General features: G+C 35.8%; 18 non-coding genes across 18 annotated transcripts; all 18 read right to left on the bottom strand.

Moving 5' to 3' along the window:
- Positions 1–748: 748 nt before the first annotated feature.
- On the bottom strand, positions 749–838 carry TRNAR-UCU (transfer RNA arginine (anticodon UCU)). The gene is given in 2 exon segments: positions 749–784; positions 802–838. It is a non-coding gene; the product is annotated as a tRNA-Arg (tRNA).
- Positions 839–1509: 671 nt separating this feature from the next.
- Positions 1510–1599, bottom strand: TRNAR-UCU (transfer RNA arginine (anticodon UCU)). The gene is given in 2 exon segments: positions 1510–1545; positions 1563–1599. It is a non-coding gene; the product is annotated as a tRNA-Arg (tRNA).
- A 647-nt stretch (positions 1600–2246) lies between these two features.
- On the bottom strand, positions 2247–2336 carry TRNAR-UCU (transfer RNA arginine (anticodon UCU)). Its single transcript is given in 2 exon segments — positions 2247–2282; positions 2300–2336. It is a non-coding gene; the product is annotated as a tRNA-Arg (tRNA).
- Positions 2337–3007: 671 nt separating this feature from the next.
- On the bottom strand, positions 3008–3097 carry TRNAR-UCU (transfer RNA arginine (anticodon UCU)). The gene is given in 2 exon segments: positions 3008–3043; positions 3061–3097. It is a non-coding gene; the product is annotated as a tRNA-Arg (tRNA).
- A 1414-nt stretch (positions 3098–4511) lies between these two features.
- TRNAR-UCU (transfer RNA arginine (anticodon UCU)) lies at positions 4512–4601 on the bottom strand. The gene is given in 2 exon segments: positions 4512–4547; positions 4565–4601. It is a non-coding gene; the product is annotated as a tRNA-Arg (tRNA).
- Positions 4602–5272: 671 nt separating this feature from the next.
- Positions 5273–5362, bottom strand: TRNAR-UCU (transfer RNA arginine (anticodon UCU)). The gene is given in 2 exon segments: positions 5273–5308; positions 5326–5362. It is a non-coding gene; the product is annotated as a tRNA-Arg (tRNA).
- A 1414-nt stretch (positions 5363–6776) lies between these two features.
- TRNAR-UCU (transfer RNA arginine (anticodon UCU)) lies at positions 6777–6866 on the bottom strand. Its single transcript is given in 2 exon segments — positions 6777–6812; positions 6830–6866. It is a non-coding gene; the product is annotated as a tRNA-Arg (tRNA).
- Positions 6867–7537: 671 nt separating this feature from the next.
- TRNAR-UCU (transfer RNA arginine (anticodon UCU)) lies at positions 7538–7627 on the bottom strand. Its single transcript is given in 2 exon segments — positions 7538–7573; positions 7591–7627. It is a non-coding gene; the product is annotated as a tRNA-Arg (tRNA).
- A 1414-nt stretch (positions 7628–9041) lies between these two features.
- On the bottom strand, positions 9042–9131 carry TRNAR-UCU (transfer RNA arginine (anticodon UCU)). Its single transcript is given in 2 exon segments — positions 9042–9077; positions 9095–9131. It is a non-coding gene; the product is annotated as a tRNA-Arg (tRNA).
- A 2198-nt stretch (positions 9132–11329) lies between these two features.
- Positions 11330–11419, bottom strand: TRNAR-UCU (transfer RNA arginine (anticodon UCU)). The gene is given in 2 exon segments: positions 11330–11365; positions 11383–11419. It is a non-coding gene; the product is annotated as a tRNA-Arg (tRNA).
- A 677-nt stretch (positions 11420–12096) lies between these two features.
- On the bottom strand, positions 12097–12186 carry TRNAR-UCU (transfer RNA arginine (anticodon UCU)). Its single transcript is given in 2 exon segments — positions 12097–12132; positions 12150–12186. It is a non-coding gene; the product is annotated as a tRNA-Arg (tRNA).
- A 1433-nt stretch (positions 12187–13619) lies between these two features.
- Positions 13620–13709, bottom strand: TRNAR-UCU (transfer RNA arginine (anticodon UCU)). Its single transcript is given in 2 exon segments — positions 13620–13655; positions 13673–13709. It is a non-coding gene; the product is annotated as a tRNA-Arg (tRNA).
- A 1414-nt stretch (positions 13710–15123) lies between these two features.
- Positions 15124–15213, bottom strand: TRNAR-UCU (transfer RNA arginine (anticodon UCU)). Its single transcript is given in 2 exon segments — positions 15124–15159; positions 15177–15213. It is a non-coding gene; the product is annotated as a tRNA-Arg (tRNA).
- A 671-nt stretch (positions 15214–15884) lies between these two features.
- On the bottom strand, positions 15885–15974 carry TRNAR-UCU (transfer RNA arginine (anticodon UCU)). Its single transcript is given in 2 exon segments — positions 15885–15920; positions 15938–15974. It is a non-coding gene; the product is annotated as a tRNA-Arg (tRNA).
- Positions 15975–17388: 1414 nt separating this feature from the next.
- TRNAR-UCU (transfer RNA arginine (anticodon UCU)) lies at positions 17389–17478 on the bottom strand. The gene is given in 2 exon segments: positions 17389–17424; positions 17442–17478. It is a non-coding gene; the product is annotated as a tRNA-Arg (tRNA).
- Positions 17479–19676: 2198 nt separating this feature from the next.
- Positions 19677–19766, bottom strand: TRNAR-UCU (transfer RNA arginine (anticodon UCU)). Its single transcript is given in 2 exon segments — positions 19677–19712; positions 19730–19766. It is a non-coding gene; the product is annotated as a tRNA-Arg (tRNA).
- Positions 19767–20443: 677 nt separating this feature from the next.
- On the bottom strand, positions 20444–20533 carry TRNAR-UCU (transfer RNA arginine (anticodon UCU)). The gene is given in 2 exon segments: positions 20444–20479; positions 20497–20533. It is a non-coding gene; the product is annotated as a tRNA-Arg (tRNA).
- Positions 20534–21210: 677 nt separating this feature from the next.
- On the bottom strand, positions 21211–21300 carry TRNAR-UCU (transfer RNA arginine (anticodon UCU)). The gene is given in 2 exon segments: positions 21211–21246; positions 21264–21300. It is a non-coding gene; the product is annotated as a tRNA-Arg (tRNA).
- Between the last annotated feature and the right edge of the window lie 106 nt (positions 21301–21406).

The raw sequence follows: 21406 nt of genomic DNA, 5'->3' as shown, positions 1-21406 counted from the left end.
AGTAAAAAATGCAACTCTGGTGGGATTCGAACCCACAACCTTTGAATGACTTTGCCAATTCACTTAGAAGTCCAACGCGCTATCCATTGTGCCACAGAGCCAGATTAAAATCAACTTGCGTACATTAAGGGATGATCGAAGTTTTGTCAATCCAGTGTTTACTTCACATCATATTATCAAGCCTTCTGGGATACATGAAAGAATGATTGTTTTCTGAAACATTAAATGTCTGTAGCAAGAATCACAGTTCGGGGTGAAACCTTGAACTGCACCTTTGTTCGCTTGGGGAGGAATTCAGTGAATAGGGTATTACAGTATTTTCTTGCCAAGTGAATTGGTTTGGACAACAATTTCATACCTTAATAAAAAAGAACTGGATAAAAAGTGCAGACATACAATTGGTTAACAATACAAAAACACAAAGAGAATATACCATAAATAGCTTTGAAAGAAGATTTTACTTTATATGTCGCTAGAAACAAATGTCTGAGTGTAGGGTGTCGTGTTTTTGGTCTATCTCATTTACAGCTATTATAAAGACAATGTTTCTGAAGGAAGGATACATTAGAAAAGTGCCAAGTTTCTGGTAGTGATGTTGTATGAAAGGCAGACTGCTTTTGATTCAGTTGCATGCTGTATTAGATACACAGGTTCAACTTGGGTCAAATACTAAGATTAAAGCATCGGCCAAAAATAAACATTCCTCACATGCATAATGTTCCTTGTTTGAATTAGAAAGTAAAAAATGCGACTCTGGTGGGATTTGAACCCACAACCTTTGAATGACTTTGCCAATTCACTTAGAAGTCCAACGCGCTATCCATTGCACCACAGAGCCAGATGAAAATCAACTTGCGTACATTAAGGGATGATCGAAGTTTTGTCAATCCAGTGTTTACTTCACATCATATTATCAAGCCTTCTGGGATACAAGAAAGAATATTTGTTTTCTGAAACATAAAATGTCTGTAGAAGAATCACACTTCTGGGTGAAACCTTGAACTACACCTTTGTTCCTTTAGGGATAAATTCGGAGAATAAGGTATTACTGTATTTTCTTGCAAACTGAATACGTTTGGACAACAATTCCATACCTTAATAAAAAAGAACTGGATAAAAAGTGCAGCCATACAATTGGTTAACAATACAAAAACACAAAGAGAATATACCATTAATAGCTTTGAAAGAAGATTTTACTTTATATGTCGCTAGAAACAAATGTCTGAGTGTAGGGTGTCGTGTTTTTGGTCTATCTCATTTACAGCTATTATAAAGACAATGTTTCTGAAGGAAGGATACATTAGGAAAGTGCAAAGTTTTTGGCAGTGATGTTGTATTCCTTATGAGCAATATTTTCCTGTTGCAATGGAAGGCAGACTGCTTTTGATTCAGTTGCATGCTGTATTAGATACATAGGTTCAACTTGGGTCAAATACTAAGATTAAAGGCCAAAAATAAACATTCCTCACATGCATAATGTTCCTTGTTTGAATAAGAAAGTAAAAAATACGACTCTGGTGGGATTCGAACCCACAACCTTTGAATGACTTTGCCAATTCACTTAGAAGTCCAACGCGCTATCCATTGCGCCACAGAGCCAGATTAAAATCAACTTGCGTACATTAAGGGATGATCGAAGTTTTGTCAATCCAGTGTTTACTTCACATCATATTACCAAGCCTTCTGGGATACATGAAAGAATGATTGTTTTCTGAAACATTAAATGTCTGTAGCAAGAATCACAGTTCGGGGTGAAACCTTGAACTGCACCTTTGTTCGCTTGGGGAGGAATTCAGTGAATAGGGTATTACAGTATTTTCTTGCCAAGTGAATTGGTTTGGACAACAATTTCATACCTTAATAAAAAAGAACTGGATAAAAAGTGCAGACATACAATTGGTTAACAATACAAAAACACAAAGAGAATATACCATAAATAGCTTTGAAAGAAGATTTTACTTTATATGTCGCTAGAAACAAATGTCTGAGTGTAGGGTGTCGTGTTTTTGGTCTATCTCATTTACAGCTATTATAAAGACAATGTTTCTGAAGGAAGGATACATTAGAAAAGTGCCAAGTTTCTGGTAGTGATGTTGTATGAAAGGCAGACTGCTTTTGATTCAGTTGCATGCTGTATTAGATACACAGGTTCAACTTGGGTCAAATACTAAGATTAAAGCATCGGCCAAAAATAAACATTCCTCACATGCATAATGTTCCTTGTTTGAATTAGAAAGTAAAAAATGCGACTCTGGTGGGATTTGAACCCACAACCTTTGAATGACTTTGCCAATTCACTTAGAAGTCCAACGCGCTATCCATTGCACCACAGAGCCAGATGAAAATCAACTTGCGTACATTAAGGGATGATCGAAGTTTTGTCAATCCAGTGTTTACTTCACATCATATTATCAAGCCTTCTGGGATACAAGAAAGAATATTTGTTTTCTGAAACATAAAATGTCTGTAGAAGAATCACACTTCTGGGTGAAACCTTGAACTACACCTTTGTTCCTTTAGGGATAAATTCGGAGAATAGGGTATTACTGTATTTTCTTGCAAACTGAATACGTTTGGACAACAATTCCATACCTTAATAAAAAAGAACTGGATAAAAAGTGCAGCCATACAATTGGTTAACAATACAAAAACACAAAGAGAATATACCATTAATAGCTTTGAAAGAAGATTTTACTTTATATGTCGCTAGAAACAAATGTCTGAGTGTAGGGTGTCGTGTTTTTGGTCTATCTCATTTACAGCTATTATAAAGACAATGTTTCTGAAGGAAGGATACATTAGGAAAGTGCAAAGTTTTTGGCAGTGATGTTGTATTCCTTATGAGCAATATTTTCCTGTTGCAATGGAAGGCAGACTGCTTTTGATTCAGTTGCATGCTGTATTAGATACATAGGTTCAACTTGGGTCAAATACTAAGATTAAAGGCCAAAAATAAACATTCCTCACATGCATAATGTTCCTTGTTTGAATAAGAAAGTAAAAAATACGACTCTGGTGGGATTCGAACCCACAACCTTTGAATGACTTTGCCAATTCACTTAGAAGTCCAACGCGCTATCCATTGCGCCACAGAGCCAGATTAAAATCAACTTGCGTACATTAAGGGATGATCGAAGTTTTGTCAATCCAGTGTTTACTTCACATCATATTATCAAGCCTTCTGGGATACATGAAAGAATGATTGTTTTCTGAAACATTAAATGTCTGTAGCAAGAATCACAGTTCGGGGTGAAACCTTGAACTGCACCTTTGTTCGCTTGGGGAGAAATTCAGAGAATAGGGTATTACAGTATTTTCTTGCCAAGTGAATTGGTTTGGACAACAATTTCATACCTTAATAAAAAAGAACTGGATAAAAAGTGCAGACATACAATTGGTTAACAATACAAAAACACAAAGAGAATATACCATAAATAGCTTTGAAAGAAGATTTTACTTTATATGTCGCTAGAAACAAATGTCTGAGTGTAGGGTGTCTTGTTTTTGGTCTATCTCATTTACAGCTATTATAAAGACAATGTTTCTGAAGGAAGGATACATTAGAAAAGTGCCAAGTTTCTGGCAGTGATGTTGTATTGCTTATGAGCAATATGTTCCTGTTGCAATGGAAGGCAGACTGCTTTTGATTCAGTTGCATGCTGTATTAGATACATAGGTTCAACTTGGGTCAAATAATAAGATTAAAGCATCGGCCAAAAATAAACATTCCTCACATGCATAATGTTCCTTGTTTGAATAAGAAAGTAAAAAATGCAACTCTGGTGGGATTCAAACCCACAACCTTTGAATGACTTTGCCAATTCACTTAGAAGTCCAACGCGCTATCCATTGTGCCACAGAGCCAGATTAAAATCAACTTGCGTACATTAAGGGATGATCGAAGTTTTGTCAATCCAGTGTTTACTTCACATCATATTATCAAGCCTTCTGGGATACATGAAAGAATGATTGTTTTCTGAAACATTAAATGTCTGTAGCAAGAATCACAGTTCGGGGTGAAACCTTGAACTGCACCTTTGTTCGCTTGGGGAGGAATTCAGTGAATAGGGTATTACAGTATTTTCTTGCCAAGTGAATTGGTTTGGACAACAATTTCATACCTTAATAAAAAAGAACTGGATAAAAAGTGCAGACATACAATTGGTTAACAATACAAAAACACAAAGAGAATATACCATAAATAGCTTTGAAAGAAGATTTTACTTTATATGTCGCTAGAAACAAATGTCTGAGTGTAGGGTGTCGTGTTTTTGGTCTATCTCATTTACAGCTATTATAAAGACAATGTTTCTGAAGGAAGGATACATTAGAAAAGTGCCAAGTTTCTGGTAGTGATGTTGTATGAAAGGCAGACTGCTTTTGATTCAGTTGCATGCTGTATTAGATACACAGGTTCAACTTGGGTCAAATACTAAGATTAAAGCATCGGCCAAAAATAAACATTCCTCACATGCATAATGTTCCTTGTTTGAATTAGAAAGTAAAAAATGCGACTCTGGTGGGATTTGAACCCACAACCTTTGAATGACTTTGCCAATTCACTTAGAAGTCCAACGCGCTATCCATTGCACCACAGAGCCAGATGAAAATCAACTTGCGTACATTAAGGGATGATCGAAGTTTTGTCAATCCAGTGTTTACTTCACATCATATTATCAAGCCTTCTGGGATACAAGAAAGAATATTTGTTTTCTGAAACATAAAATGTCTGTAGAAGAATCACACTTCTGGGTGAAACCTTGAACTACACCTTTGTTCCTTTAGGGATAAATTCGGAGAATAGGGTATTACTGTATTTTCTTGCAAACTGAATACGTTTGGACAACAATTCCATACCTTAATAAAAAAGAACTGGATAAAAAGTGCAGCCATACAATTGGTTAACAATACAAAAACACAAAGAGAATATACCATTAATAGCTTTGAAAGAAGATTTTACTTTATATGTCGCTAGAAACAAATGTCTGAGTGTAGGGTGTCGTGTTTTTGGTCTATCTCATTTACAGCTATTATAAAGACAATGTTTCTGAAGGAAGGATACATTAGGAAAGTGCAAAGTTTTTGGCAGTGATGTTGTATTCCTTATGAGCAATATTTTCCTGTTGCAATGGAAGGCAGACTGCTTTTGATTCAGTTGCATGCTGTATTAGATACATAGGTTCAACTTGGGTCAAATACTAAGATTAAAGGCCAAAAATAAACATTCCTCACATGCATAATGTTCCTTGTTTGAATAAGAAAGTAAAAAATACGACTCTGGTGGGATTCGAACCCACAACCTTTGAATGACTTTGCCAATTCACTTAGAAGTCCAACGCGCTATCCATTGTGCCACAGAGCCAGATTAAAATCAACTTGCGTACATTAAGGGATGATCGAAGTTTTGTCAATCCAGTGTTTACTTCACATCATATTATCAAGCCTTCTGGGATACATGAAAGAATGATTGTTTTCTGAAACATTAAATGTCTGTAGCAAGAATCACAGTTCGGGGTGAAACCTTGAACTGCACCTTTGTTCGCTTGGGGAGAAATTCAGAGAATAGGGTATTACAGTATTTTCTTGCAAAGTGAATTGGTTTGGACAACAATTTCATACCTTAATAAAAAAGAACTGGATAAAAAGTGCAGACATACAATTGGTTAACAATACAAAAACACAAAGAGAATATACCATAAATAGCTTTGAAAGAAGATTTTACTTTATATGTCGCTAGAAACAAATGTCTGAGTGTAGGGTGTCGTGTTTTTGGTCTATCTCATTTACAGCTATTATAAAGACAATGTTTCTGAAGGAAGGATACATTAGAAAAGTGCCAAGTTTCTGGCAGTGATGTTGTATTGCTTATGAGCAATATGTTCCTGTTGCAATGGAAGGCAGACTGCTTTTGATTCAGTTGCATGCTGTATTAGATACATAGGTTCAACTTGGGTCAAATAATAAGATTAAAGCATCGGCCAAAAATAAACATTCCTCACATGCATAATGTTCCTTGTTTGAATAAGAAAGTAAAAAATGCAACTCTGGTGGGATTCGAACCCACAACCTTTGAATGACTTTGCCAATTCACTTAGAAGTCCAACGCGCTATCCATTGTGCCAAAGAGCCAGATTAAAATCAACTTGCGTACATTAAGGGATGATCGAAGTTTTGTCAATCCAGTGTTTACTTCACATCATATTATCAAGCCTTCTGGGATACATGAAAGAATGATTGTTTTCTGAAACATTAAATGTCTGTAGCAAGAATCACAGTTCGGGGTGAAACCTTGAACTGCACCTTTGTTCGCTTGGGGAGAAATTCAGTGAATAGGGTATTACAGTATTTTCTTGCCAAGTGAATTGGTTTGGACAACAATTTCATACCTTAATAAAAAAGAACTGGATAAAAAGTGCAGACATACAATTGGTTAACAATACAAAAACACAAAGAGAATATACCATAAATAGCTTTGAAAGAAGATTTTACTTTATATGTCGCTAGAAACAAATGTCTGAGTGTAGGGTGTCGTGTTTTTGGTCTATCTCATTTACAGCTATTATAAAGACAATGTTTCTGAAGGAAGGATACATTAGAAAAGTGCCAAGTTTCTGGTAGTGATGTTGTATGAAAGGCAGACTGCTTTTGATTCAGTTGCATGCTGTATTAGATACACAGGTTCAACTTGGGTCAAATACTAAGATTAAAGCATCGGCCAAAAATAAACATTCCTCACATGCATAATGTTCCTTGTTTGAATTAGAAAGTAAAAAATGCGACTCTGGTGGGATTCGAACCCACAACCTTTGAATGACTTTGCCAATTCACTTAGAAGTCCAACGCGCTATCCATTGCACCACAGAGCCAGATGAAAATCAACTTGCGTACATTAAGGGATGATCGAAGTTTTGTCAATCCAGTGTTTACTTCACATCATATTATCAAGCCTTCTGGGATACAAGAAAGAATATTTCTTTTCTGAAACATAAAATGTCTGTAGAAGAATCACACTTCTGGGTGAAACCTTGAACTACACCTTTGTTCCTTAAGGGATAAATTCGGAGAATAGGGTATTACTGTATTTTCTTGCAAACTGAATACGTTTGGACAACAATTCCATACCTTAATAAAAAAGAACTGGATAAAAAGTGCAGCCATACAATTGGTTAACAATACAAAAACACAAAGAGAATATACCATTAATAGCTTTGAAAGAAGATTTTACTTTATATGTCGCTAGAAACAAATGTCTGAGTGTAGGGTGTCGTGTTTTTGGTCTATCTCATTTACAGCTATTATAAAGACAATGTTTCTGAAGGAAGGATACATTAGGAAAGTGCAAAGTTTTTGGCAGTGATGTTGTATTCCTTATGAGCAATATTTTCCTGTTGCAATGGAAGGCAGACTGCTTTTGATTCAGTTGCATGCTGTATTAGATACATAGGTTCAACTTGGGTCAAATACTAAGATTAAAGGCCAAAAATAAACATTCCTCACATGCATAATGTTCCTTGTTTGAATAAGAAAGTAAAAAATACGACTCTGGTGGGATTCGAACCCACAACCTTTGAATGACTTTGCCAATTCACTTAGAAGTCCAACGCGCTATCCATTGTGCCACAGAGCCAGATTAAAATCAACTTGCGTACATTAAGGGATGATCGAAGTTTTGTCAATCCAGTGTTTACTTCACATCATATTATCAAGCCTTCTGGGATACATGAAAGAATGATTGTTTTCTGAAACATTAAATGTCTGTAGCAAGAATCACAGTTCGGGGTGAAACCTTGACCTGCACCTTTGTTCGCTTGGGGAGAAATTCAGAGAATAGGGTATTACAGTATTTTCTTGCCAAGTGAATTGGTTTGGACAACAATTTCATACCTTAATAAAAAAGAACTGGATAAAAAGTGCAGACATACAATTGGTTAACAATACAAAAACACAAAGAGAATATACCATAAATAGCTTTGAAAGAAGATTTTACTTTATATGTCGCTAGAAACAAATGTCTGAGTGTAGGGTGTCTTGTTTTTGGTCTATCTCATTTACAGCTATTATAAAGACAATGTTTCTGAAGGAAGGATACATTAGAAAAGTGCCAAGTTTCTGGCAGTGATGTTGTATTGCTTATGAGCAATATGTTCCTGTTGCAATGGAAGGCAGACTGCTTTTGATTCAGTTGCATGCTGTATTAGATACATAGGTTCAACTTGGGTCAAATAATAAGATTAAAGCATCGGCCAAAAATAAACATTCCTCACATGCATAATGTTCCTTGTTTGAATAAGAAAGTAAAAAATGCAACTCTGGTGGGATTCGAACCCACAACCTTTGAATGACTTTGCCAATTCACTTAGAAGTCCAACGCGCTATCCATTGTGCCACAGAGCCAGATTAAAATCAACTTGCGTACATTAAGGGATGATCGAAGTTTTGTCAATCCAGTGTTTACTTCACATCATATTATCAAGCCTTCTGGGATACATGAAAGAATGATTGTTTTCTGAAACATTAAATGTCTGTAGCAAGAATCACAGTTCGGGGTGAAACCTTGAACTGCACCTTTGTTCGCTTGGGGAGAAATTCAGTGAATAGGGTATTACAGTATTTTCTTGCCAAGTGAATTGGTTTGGACAACAATTTCATACCTTAATAAAAAAGAACTGGATAAAAAGTGCAGACATACAATTGGTTAACAATACAAAAACACAAAGAGAATATACCATAAATAGCTTTGAAAGAAGATTTTACTTTATATGTCGCTAGAAACAAATGTCTGAGTGTAGGGTGTCGTGTTTTTGGTCTATCTCATTTACAGCTATTATAAAGACAATGTTTCTGAAGGAAGGATACATTAGAAAAGTGCCAAGTTTCTGGTAGTGATGTTGTATGAAAGGCAGACTGCTTTTGATTCAGTTGCATGCTGTATTAGATACATAGGTTCAACTTGGGTCAAATACTAAGATTAAAGCATCGGCCAAAAATAAACATTCCTCACATGCATAATGTTCCTTGTTTGAATTAGAAAGTAAAAAATGCGACTCTGGTGGGATTCGAACCCACAACCTTTGAATGACTTTGCCAATTCACTTAGAAGTCCAACGCACTATCCATTGCGCCACAGAGCCAGATGAAAATCAACTTGCGTACATTAAGGGATGATCGAAGTTTTGTCAATCCAGTGTTTACTTCACATCATATTATCAAGCCTTCTGGGATACAAGAAAGAATAATTGTTTTCTGAAACATAAAATGTCTGTAGAAGAATCACTCTTCTGGGTGAAACCTTGAACTACACCTTTGTTCCTTTAGGGATAAATTCGGAGAATAGGGTATTACTGTATTTTCTTGCAAACTGAATACGTTTGGACAACAATTCCATACCTTAATAAAAAAGAACTGGATAAAAAGTGCAGCCATGCAATTGGTTAACAATACAAAAACACAAAGAGAATATACCATAAATAGCTTTGAAAGAAGATTTTACTTTATATGTCGCTAGAAACAAATGTCTGAGTGTAGGGTGTCGTGTTTTTGGTCTATCTCATTTACAGCTATTATAAAGACAATGTTTCTGAAGGAAGGATACATTAGGAAAGTGCAAAGTTTTTGGCAGTGATGTTGTATTCCTTATGAGCAATATGTTCCTGTTGCAATGGAAGGCAGACTGCTTTTGATTCAGTTGCATGCTGTATTAGATACATAGGTTCAACTTGGGTCAAATACTAAGAATAAAGGCCAAAAATAAACATTCCTCACATGCATAATGTTCCTTGTTTGAATTAGAAAGTAAAAAATGCGACTATGGTGGGATTTGAACCCACAACCTTTGAATGACTTTGCCAATTCACTTAGAAGTCCAACGCACTATCCATTGCGCCACAGAGCCAGATGAAAATCAACTTGCGTACATTAAGGGATGATCGAAGTTTTGTCAATCCAGTGTTTACTTCACATCATATTATCAAGCCTTCTGGGATACAAGAAAGAATAATTGTTTTCTGAAACATAAAATGTCTGTAGAAGAATCACACTTCTGGGTGAAACCTTGAACTACACCTTTGTTCCTTTAGGGATAAATTCGGAGAATAGGGTATTACTGTATTTTCTTGCAAACTGAATACGTTTGGACAACAATTCCATACCTTAATAAAAAAGAACTGGATAAAAAGTGCAGCCATACAATTGGTTAACAATACAAAAACACAAAGAGAATATACCATAAATAGCTTTGAAAGAAGATTTGACTTTATATGTCGCTAGAAACAAATGTCTGAGTGTAGGGTGTCGTGTTTTTGGTCTATCTCATTTACAGCTATTATAAAGACAATGTTTCTGAAGGAAGGATACATTAGGAAAGTGCAAAGTTTTTGGCAGTGATGTTGTATTCCTTATGAGCAATATGTTCCTGTTGCAATGGAAGGCAGACTGCTTTTGATTCAGTTGCATGCTGTATTAGATACATAGGTTCAACTTGGGTCAAATACTAAGATTAAAGGCCAAAAATAAACATTCCTCACATGCATAATGTTCCTTGTTTGAATAAGAAAGTAAAAAATACGACTCTGGTGGGATTCAAACCCACAACCTTTCAATGACTTTGCCAATTCACTTAGAAGTCCAACGCGCTATCCATTGCGCCACAGAGCCAGACGAAAATCAACTTGCGTACATTAAGGGATGATCGAAGTTTTGTCAATTCAGTGTTTACTTCACATCATATTATCAAGCCTTCTGGGATAAAAGAAAGAATAATTGTTTTCTGAAACATAAAATGTCTGTAGAAGAATCACACTTCTGGGTGAAACCTTGAACTACACGTTTGTTCCTTTAGGGATAAATTCGGAGAATAGGGTATTACTGTATTTTCTTGCAAACTGAATACGTTTGGACAACAATTCCATACCTTAATAAAAAAGAATTGGATAAAAAGTGCAGCCATACAATTGGTTAACAATACAAAAACACAAAGAGAATATACCATAAATAACTTTGAAAGAAGATTTTACTTTATATGTCGCTAGAAACAAATGTCTGAGTGTAGGGTGTCGTGTTTTTGGTCTATCTCATTTACAGCTATTATAAAGACAATGTTTCTGAAGGAAGGATACATTAGGAAAGTGCAAAGTTTCTGGCAGTGATGTTGTATTGCTTATGAGCAATATGTTCCTGTTGCAATGGAAGGCAGACTGCTTTTGATTCAGTTGCATGCTGTATTAGATACATAGGTTCAACTTGGGTCAAATACTAAGATTAAAGCATCGGCCAAAAATAAACATTCCTCACATGCATAATGTTCCTTGTTTGAATAAGAAAGTAAAAAATGCGACTCTGGTGGGATTCGAACCCACAACCTTTGAATGACTTTGCCAATTCACTTAGAAGTCCAACGCGCTATCCATTGCGCCACAGAGCCTGATGACAATCAACTTGCGTACATCAGGGGATGATCGAGGTTTTGTCAATCCAGTGTTTACTTCACATCATATTATCAAGCCTTCTGGGATACATGAAAGAATGATTGTTTTCTGAAACATAAAATGTCTGTAGCAAGAATCACAGTTCAGGGCGAAACCTTGAACTGCACCTTTGTTCGCTTGGGGAGAAATTCAGAGAATAGGGTATTACAGTATTTTCTTGCCAAGTGAATTGGTTTGGACAACAATTCCATACCTTAATAAAAAAGAACTGGATAAAAAGTGCAGACATACAACTGGTTAACAATACAAAAACACAAAGAGAATATACCATAAATAGTTTTGAAAGAATATTTTACTTTATATGTCGCTAGAAACAAATGTCTGAGTGTAGGGTGTTGTGTTTTTGGTCTATCTCATTTACAGCTATTATAAAGACAATGTTTCTGAAGGAAGGATACATTAGGAAAGTGCAAAGTTTCTGGCAGTGATGTTGTATTGCTTATGAGCAATATGTTCCTGTTGCAATGGAAGGCAGACTGCTTTTGATTCAGTTGCATGCTGTATTAGATACATAGGTTCAACTTGGGTCAAATACTAAGATTAAAGCATCGGCCAAAAATAAACATTCCTCACATGCATAATGTTCCTTGTTTGAATAAGAAAGTAAAAAATGCGACTCTGGTGGGATTCGAACCCACAACCTTTGAATGACTTTGCCAATTCACTTAGAAGTCCAACGCGCTATCCATTGCGCCACAGAGCCAGATGACAATCAACTTGCGTACATCAGGGGATGATCGAGGTTTTGTCAATCCAGTGTTTACTTCACATCATATTATCAAGCCTTCTGGGATACATGAAAGAATGATTGTTTTCTGAAACATAAAATGTCTGTAGCAAGAATCACAGTTCAGGGCGAAACCTTGAACTGCACCTTTGTTCGCTTGGGGAGAAATTCAGAGAATAGGGTATTACAGTATTTTCTTGCCAAGTGAATTGGTTTGGACAACAATTCCATACCTTAATAAAAAAGAACTGGATAAAAAGTGCAGACATACAATTGGTTAACAATACAAAAACACAAAGAGAATATACCATAAATAGTTTTGAAAGAATATTTTACTTTATATGTCGCTAGAAACAAATGTCTGAGTGTAGGGTGTTGTGTTTTTGGTCTATCTCATTTACAGCTATTATAAAGACAATGTTTCTGAAGGAAGGATACATTAGGAAAGTGCAAAGTTTCTGGCAGTGATGTTGTATTGCTTATGAGCAATATGTTCCTGTTGCAATGGAAGGCAGACTGCTTTTGATTCAGTTGCATGCTGTATTAGATACATAGGTTCAACTTGGGTCAAATACTAAGATTAAAGGCCAAAAATAAACATTCCTCACATGCATAATGTTCCTTGTTTGAATTAGAAAGTAAAAAATGCGAATCTGGTGGGATTTGAACCCACAACCTTTGAATGACTTTGCCAATTCACTTAGAAGTCCAACGCGCTATCCATTGCACCACAGAGCCAGATGAAAATCAACTTGCGTACATTAAGGGATGATCGAAGTTTTGTCAATCCAGTGTTTACTTCACATCATATTATCAAGCCTTCTGGGATACAAGAAAGAATATTTGTTTTCTGAAACATAAAATGTCTGTAGAAGAATCACACTTCTGGGTGAAACCTTGAACTACACCTTTGTTCCTTTAGGGATAAATTCGGAGAATAGGGTATTACTGTATTTTCTTGCAAATTGAATACGTTTGGACAACAATTCCATACCTTAATAAAAAAGAACTGGATAAAAAGTGCAGCCATACAATTGGTTAACAATACAAAAACACAAAGAGAATATACCATTAATAGCTTTGAAAGAAGATTTTACTTTATATGTCGCTAGAAACAAATGTCTGAGTGTAGGGTGTCGTGTTTTTGGTCTATCTCATTTACAGCTATTATAAAGACAATGTTTCTGAAGGAAGGATACATTAGGAAAGTGCAAAGTTTTTGGCAGTGATGTTGTATTCCTTATGAGCAATATTTTCCTGTTGCAATGGAAGGCAGACTGCTTTTGATTCAGTTGCATGCTGTATTAGATACATAGGTTCAACTTGGGTCAAATACTAAGATTAAAGGCCAAAAATAAACATTCCTCACATGCATAATGTTCCTTGTTTGAATAAGAAAGTAAAAAATACGACTCTGGTGGGATTCGAACCCACAACCTTTGAATGACTTTGCCAATTCACTTAGAAGTCCAACGCGCTATCCATTGTGCCACAGAGCCAGATTAAAATCAACTTGCGTACATTAAGGGATGATCGAAGTTTTGTCAATCCAGTGTTTACTTCACATCATATTATCAAGCCTTCTGGGATACATGAAAGAATGATTGTTTTCTGAAACATTAAATGTCTGTAGCAAGAATCACATTTCGGGGTGAAACCTTGAACTGCACCTTTGTTCGCTTGGGGAGAAATTCAGAGAATAGGGTATTACAGTATTTTCTTGCCAAGTGAATTGGTTTGGACAACAATTTCATACCTTAATAAAAAAGAACTGGATAAAAAGTGCAGACATACAATTGGTTAACAATACAAAAACACAAAGAGAATATACCATAAATAGCTTTGAAAGAAGATTTTACTTTATATGTCGCTAGAAACAAATGTCTGAGTGTAGGGTGTCTTGTTTTTGGTCTATCTCATTTACAGCTATTATAAAGACAATGTTTCTGAAGGAAGGATACATTAGAAAAGTGCCAAGTTTCTGGCAGTGATGTTGTATTGCTTATGAGCAATATGTTCCTGTTGCAATGGAAGGCAGACTGCTTTTGATTCAGTTGCATGCTGTATTAGATACATAGGTTCAACTTGGGTCAAATAATAAGATTAAAGCATCGGCCAAAAATAAACATTCCTCACATGCATAATGTTCCTTGTTTGAATAAGAAAGTAAAAAATGCAACTCTGGTGGGATTCGAACCCACAACCTTTGAATGACTTTGCCAATTCACTTAGAAATCCAACGCGCTATCCATTGTGCCACAGAGCCAGATTAAAATCAACTTGCGTACATTAAGGGATGATCGAAGTTTTGTCAATCCAGTGTTTACTTCACATCATATTATCAAGCCTTCTGGGATACATGAAAGAATGATTGTTTTCTGAAACATTAAATGTCTGTAGCAAGAATCACAGTTCGGGGTGAAACCTTGAACTGCACCTTTGTTCGCTTGGGGAGAAATTCAGTGAATAGGGTATTACAGTATTTTCTTGCCAAGTGAATTGGTTTGGACAACAATTTCATACCTTAATAAAAAAGAACTGGATAAAAAGTGCAGACATACAATTGGTTAACAATACAAAAACACAAAGAGAATATACCATAAATAGCTTTGAAAGAAGATTTTACTTTATATGTCGCTAGAAACAAATGTCTGAGTGTAGGGTGTCGTGTTTTTGGTCTATCTCATTTACAGCTATTATAAAGACAATGTTTCTGAAGGAAGGATACATTAGAAAAGTGCCAAGTTTCTGGTAGTGATGTTGTATGAAAGGCAGACTGCTTTTGATTCAGTTGCATGCTGTATTAGATACACAGGTTCAACTTGGGTCAAATACTAAGATTAAAGCATCGGCCAAAAATAAACATTCCTCACATGCATAATGTTCCTTGTTTGAATTAGAAAGTAAAAAATGCGACTCTGGTGGGATTTGAACCCACAACCTTTGAATGACTTTGCCAATTCACTTAGAAGTCCAACGCGCTATCCATTGCACCACAGAGCCAGATGAAAATCAACTTGCGTACATTAAGGGATGATCGAAGTTTTGTCAATCCAGTGTTTACTTCACATCATATTATCAAGCCTTCTGGGATACAAGAAAGAATATTTGTTTTCTGAAACATAAAATGTCTGTAGAAGAATCACACTTCTGGGTGAAACCTTGAACTACACCTTTGTTCCTTAAGGGATACATTCGGAGAATAGGGTATTACTGTATTTTCTTGCAAACTGAATACGTTTGGACAACAATTCCATACCTTAATAAAAAAGAACTGGATAAAAAGTGCAGCCATACAATTGGTTAACAATACAAAAACACAAAGAGAATATACCATTAATAGCTTTGAAAGAAGATTTTACTTTATATGTCGCTAGAAACAAATGTCTGAGTGTAGGGTGTCGTGTTTTTGGTCTATCTCATTTACAGCTATTATAAAGACAATGTTTCTGAAGGAAGGATACATTAGGAAAGTGCAAAGTTTTTGGCAGTGATGTTGTATTCCTTATGAGCAATATTTTCCTGTTGCAATGGAAGGCAGACTGCTTTTGATTCAGTTGCATGCTGTATTAGATACATAGGTTCAACTTGGGTCAAATACTAAGATTAAAGGCCAAAAATAAACATTCCTCACATGCATAATGTTCCTTGTTTGAATAAGAAAGTAAAAAATACGACTCTGGTGGGATTCGAACCCACAACCTTTGAATGACTTTGCCAATTCACTTAGAAGTCCAACGCGCTATCCATTGTGCCACAGAGCCAGATTAAAATCAACTTGCGTACATTAAGGGATGATCGAAGTTTTGTCAATCCAGTGTTTACTTCACATCATATTATCAAGCCTTCTGGGATACATGAAAGAATGATTGTTTTCTGAAACATTAAATGTCTGTAGCAAGAATCACAGTTCGGGGTGAAACCTTGACCTGCACCTTTGTTCGCTTGGGGAGAAATTCAGAGAATAGGGTATTACAGTATTTTCTTGCCAAGTGAATTGGTTTGGACAACAATTTCATACCTTAATAAAAAAGAACTGGATAAAAAGTGCAGACATACAATTGGTTAACAATACAAAAACACAAAGAGAATATACCATAAATAGCTTTGAAAGAAGATTTTACTTTATATGTCGCTAGAAACAAATGTCTGAGTGTAGGGTGTCTTGTTTTTGGTCTATCTCATTTACAGCTATTATAAAGACAATGTTTCTGAAGGAAGGATACATTAGAAAAGTGCCAAGTTTCTGGCAGTGATGTTGTATTGCTTATGAGCAATATGTTCCTGTTGCAATGGAAGGCAGACTGCTTTTGATTCAGTTGCATGCTGTATTAGATACATAGGTTCAACTTGGGTCAAATAATAAGATTAAAGCATCGGCCAAAAATAAACATTCCTCACATGCATAATGTTCCTTGTTTGAATAAGAAAGTAAAAAATGCAACTCTGGTGGGATTCAAACCCACAACCTTTGAATGACTTTGCCAATTCACTTAGAAGTCCAACGCGCTATCCATTGTGCCACAGAGCCAGATTAAAATCAACTTGCGCACATTAAGGGATGATCGAAGTTTTGTCAATCCAGTGTTTACTTCACATCATATTATCAAGCCTTCTGGGATACATGAAAGAATGATTGTTTTCTGAAACATTAAATGTCTGTAGCAAGAATCACAGTTCGGGGTGAAACCTTGAACTGCACCTTTGTTCGCTTGGGGAGAAATTCAGTGAATAGGGTATTACAGTATTTTCTTGCCAAGTGAATTGGTTTGGACAACAATTTCATACCTTAATAAAAAAGAACTGGATAAAAAGTGCAGACATACAATTGGTTAACAATACAAAAACACAAAGAGAATATACCATAAATAGCTTTGAAAGAAGATTTTACTTTATATGTCGCTAGAAACAAATGTCTGAGTGTAGGGTGTCGTGTTTTTGGTCTATCTCATTTACAGCTATTATAAAGACAATGTTTCTGAAGGAAGGATACATTAGAAAAGTGCCAAGTTTCTGGTAGTGATGTTGTATGAAAGGCAGACTGCTTTTGATTCAGTTGCATGCTGTATTAGATACATAGGTTCAACTTGGGTCAAATACTAAGATTAAAGCATCGGCCAAAAATAAACATTCCTCACATGCATAATGTTCCTTGTTTGAATTAGAAAGTAAAAAATGCGACTCTGGTGGGATTCGAACCCACAACCTTTGAATGACTTTGCCAATTCACTTAGAAGTCCAACGCACTATCCATTGCGCCACAGAGCCAGATGAAAATCAACTTGCGTACATTAAGGGATGATCGAAGTTTTGTCAATCCAGTGTTTACTTCACATCATATTATCAAGCCTTCTGGGATACAAGAAAGAATAATTGTTTTCTGAAACATAAAATGTCTGTAGAAGAATCACTCTTCTGGGTGAAACCTTGAACTACACCTTTGTTCCTTTAGGGATAAATTCGGAGAATAGGGTATTACTGTATTTTCTTGCAAACTGAATACGTTTGGACAACAATTCCATACCTTAATAAAAAAGAACTGGATAAAAAGTGCAGCCATACAATTGGTTAACAATACAAAAACACAAAGAGAATATACCATAAATAGCTTTGAAAGAAGATTTTACTTTATATGTCGCTAGAAACAAATGTCTGAGTGTAGGGTGTCGTGTTTTTGGTCTATCTCATTTACAGCTATTATAAAGATAATGTTTCTGAAGGAAGGATACATTAGGAAAGTGCAAAGTTTTTGGCAGTGATGTTGTATTCCTTATGAGCAATATGTTCCTGTTGCAATGGAAGGCAGACTGCTTTTGATTCAGTTGCATGCTGTATTAGATACATAGGTTCAACTTGGGTCAAATACTAAGATTAAAGGCCAAAAATAAACATTCCTCACATGCATAATGTTCCTTGTTTGAATTAGAAAGTAAAAAATGCGACTATGGTGGGATTTGAACCCACAACCTTTGAATGACTTTGCCAATTCACTTAGAAGTCCAACGCACTATCCATTGCACCACAGAGCCAGATGAAAATCAACTTGCGTACATTAAGGGATGATCGAAGTTTTGTCAATCCAGTGTTTACTTCACATCATATTATCAAGCCTTCTGGGATACAAGAAAGAATAATTGTTTTCTGAAACATAAAATGTCTGTAGAAGAATCACACTTCTGGGTGAAACCTTGAACTACACCTTTGTTCCTTTAGGGATAAATTCGGAGAATAGGGTATTACTGTATTTTCTTGCAAACTGAATACGTTTGGACAACAATTCCATACCTTAATAAAAAAGAACTGGATAAAAAGTGCAGCCATACAATTGGTTAACAATACAAAAACACAAAGAGAATATACCATAAATAGCTTTGAAAGAAGATTTGACTTTATATGTCGCTAGAAACAAATGTCTGAGTGTAGGGTGTCGTGTTTTTGGTCTATCTCATTTACAGCTATTATAAAGACAATGTTTCTGAAGGAAGGATACATTAGGAAAGTGCAAAGTTTTTGGCAGTGATGTTGTATTCCTTATGAGCAATATGTTCCTGTTGCAATGGAAGGCAGACTGCTTTTGATTCAGTTGCATGCTGTATTAGATACATAGGTTCAACTTGGGTCAAATACTAAGATTAAAGGCCAAAAATAAACATTCCTCACATGCATAATGTTCCTTGTTTGAATAAGAAAGTAAAAAATACGACTCTGGTGGGATTCAAACCCACAACCTTTCAATGACTTTGCCAATTCACTTAGAAGTCCAACGCGCTATCCATTGCGCCACAGAGCCAGACGAAAATCAACTTGCGTACATTAAGGGATGATCGAAGTTTTGTCAATTCAGTGTTTACTTCACATCATATTATCAAGCCTTCTGGGATACAAGAAAGAATAATTGTTTTCTGAAACATAAAATGTCTGTAGAAGAATCACACTTCTGGGTGAAACCTTGAACTACACGTTTGTTCCTTTAGGGATAAATTCGGAGAATAGGGTATTACTGTATTTTCTTGCAAACTGAATACGTTTGGACAACAATTCCATACCTTAATAAAAAAGAATTGGATAAAAAGTGCAGCCATACAATTGGTTAACAATACAAAAACACAAAGAGAATATACCATAAATAACTTTGAAAGAAGATTTTACTTTATATGTCGCTAGAAACAAATGTCTGAGTGTAGGGTGTCGTGTTTTTGGTCTATCTCATTTACAGCTATTATAAAGACAATGTTTCTGAAGGAAGGATACATTAGGAAAGTGCAAAGTTTCTGGCAGTGATGTTGTATTGCTTATGAGCAATATGTTCCTGTTGCAATGGAAGGCAGACTGCTTTTGATTCAGTTGCATGCTGTATTAGATACATAGGTTCAACTTGGGTCAAATACTAAGATTAAAGCATCGGCCAAAAATAAACATTCCTCACATGCATAATGTTCCTTGTTTGAATAAGAAAGTAAAAAATGCGACTCTGGTGGGATTCGAACCCACAACCTTTGAATGACTTTGCCAATTCACTTAGAAGTCCAACGCGCTATCCATTGCGCCACAGAGCCAGATGACAATCAACTTGCGTACATCAGGGGATGATCGAGGTTTTGTCAATCCAGTGTTTACTTCACATCATATTATCAAGCCTTCTGGGATACATGAAAGAATGATTGTTTTCTGAAACATAAAATGTCTGTAGCAAGAATCACAGTTCAGGGCGAAACCTTGAACTGCACCTTTGTTCGCTTGGGGAGAAATTCAGAGAATAGGGTATTACAGTATTTTCTTGCCAAGTGAATTGGTTTGGACAACAATTCCATACCTTAATAAAAAAGAACTGGATAAAAAGTGCAGACATACAATTGGTTAACAATACAAAAACACAAAGAGAATATACCATAAATAGTTTTGAAAGAATATTTTACTTTATATGTCGCTAGAAACAAATGTCTGAGTGTAGGGTGTTGTGTTTTTGGTCTATCTCATTTACAGCTATTATAAAGACAATGTTTCTGAAGGAAGGATACATTAGGAAAGTGCAAAGTTTCTGGCAGTGATGTTGTATTGCTTATGAGTAATATGTTCCTGTTGCAATGGAAGGCAGACTGCTTTTGATTCAGTTGCATGCTGTATAAGATACATAGGTTCAACTTGGGTCAAATACTAAGATTAAAGCATCGGCCAAAAATAAACATTCCTCACATGCATAATGTTCCTTGTTTGAATAAGAAAGTAAAAAATGCAACTCTGGTGGGATTTGAACCCACAACCTTTGAATGACTTTGCCAATTCACTTAGAAGTCCAACGCGCTATCCATTGCGCCACAGAGCCAGATGACAATCAACTTGCGTACATCAGGGGATGATCGAGGTTTTGTCAATCCAGTGTTTACTTCACATCATATTATCAAGTCTTCTGGGATACATGAAAGAATGATTGTTTTCTGAAACATAAAATGTCTGTAGCAAGAATCACAGTTCAGGGCGAAACCTTGAACTGCACCTTTGTTCGCTTGGGGAGAAATTCAGAGAATAGGGTATTACAGTATTTTCTTGCCAAGTGAATTGGTTTGGACAACAATTCCATACCTTAATAAAAAAGAACTGGATAAAAAGTGCAGACATACAATTGGTTAACAATACAAAAACACAAAGAGAATATACCATAAATAGTTTTGAAAGAATATTTTACTTTATATGTCGCTAGAAACAAATGTCTGAGTGTAGGGTGTTGTGTTTTTGGTCTATCTCATTTACAGCTATTATAAAGACAATGTTTCTGAAGGAAGGATACATTAGGAAAGTGCAAAGTTTCTGGCAGTGATGTTGTATTCCTTATGAGCAATATGTTCCTGTTGCAATGGAAGGCAGACTGCTTTTGATTCAGTTGCATGCTATATTAGATACATAGGTTCAACTTGGGTCAAATACTAAGATTAAAGCATCGGCCAAAAATAAACATTCCTCACATGCATAATGTTCCTTGTTTGAATAAGAAAGTAAAAAATGCGACTCTGGTGGGATTCGAACCCACAACCTTTGAATGACTTTGCCAATTCACTTAGAAGTCCAAAGCGCTATCCATTGCGCCACAGAGCCACATGAAAATCAACTTGCGTACATTAAGGGATGATCGAAGTTTTGTCAATCCAGTGTTTACTTCACATCATATTATCAAGCCTTCTGGGATACAAGAAAGAATAAT

This window comes from Ambystoma mexicanum, assembly GCF_040938575.1.
Source record: "Ambystoma mexicanum isolate Mex_15411 chromosome 12 unlocalized genomic scaffold, UKY_AmexF1_1 Mex_chr12_unloc.1, whole genome shotgun sequence".
In the NCBI taxonomy this organism is placed as follows: Eukaryota; Metazoa; Chordata; class Amphibia; order Caudata; family Ambystomatidae; genus Ambystoma; species Ambystoma mexicanum.
This window is presented reverse-complemented; position numbering and strand designations above follow the sequence as displayed.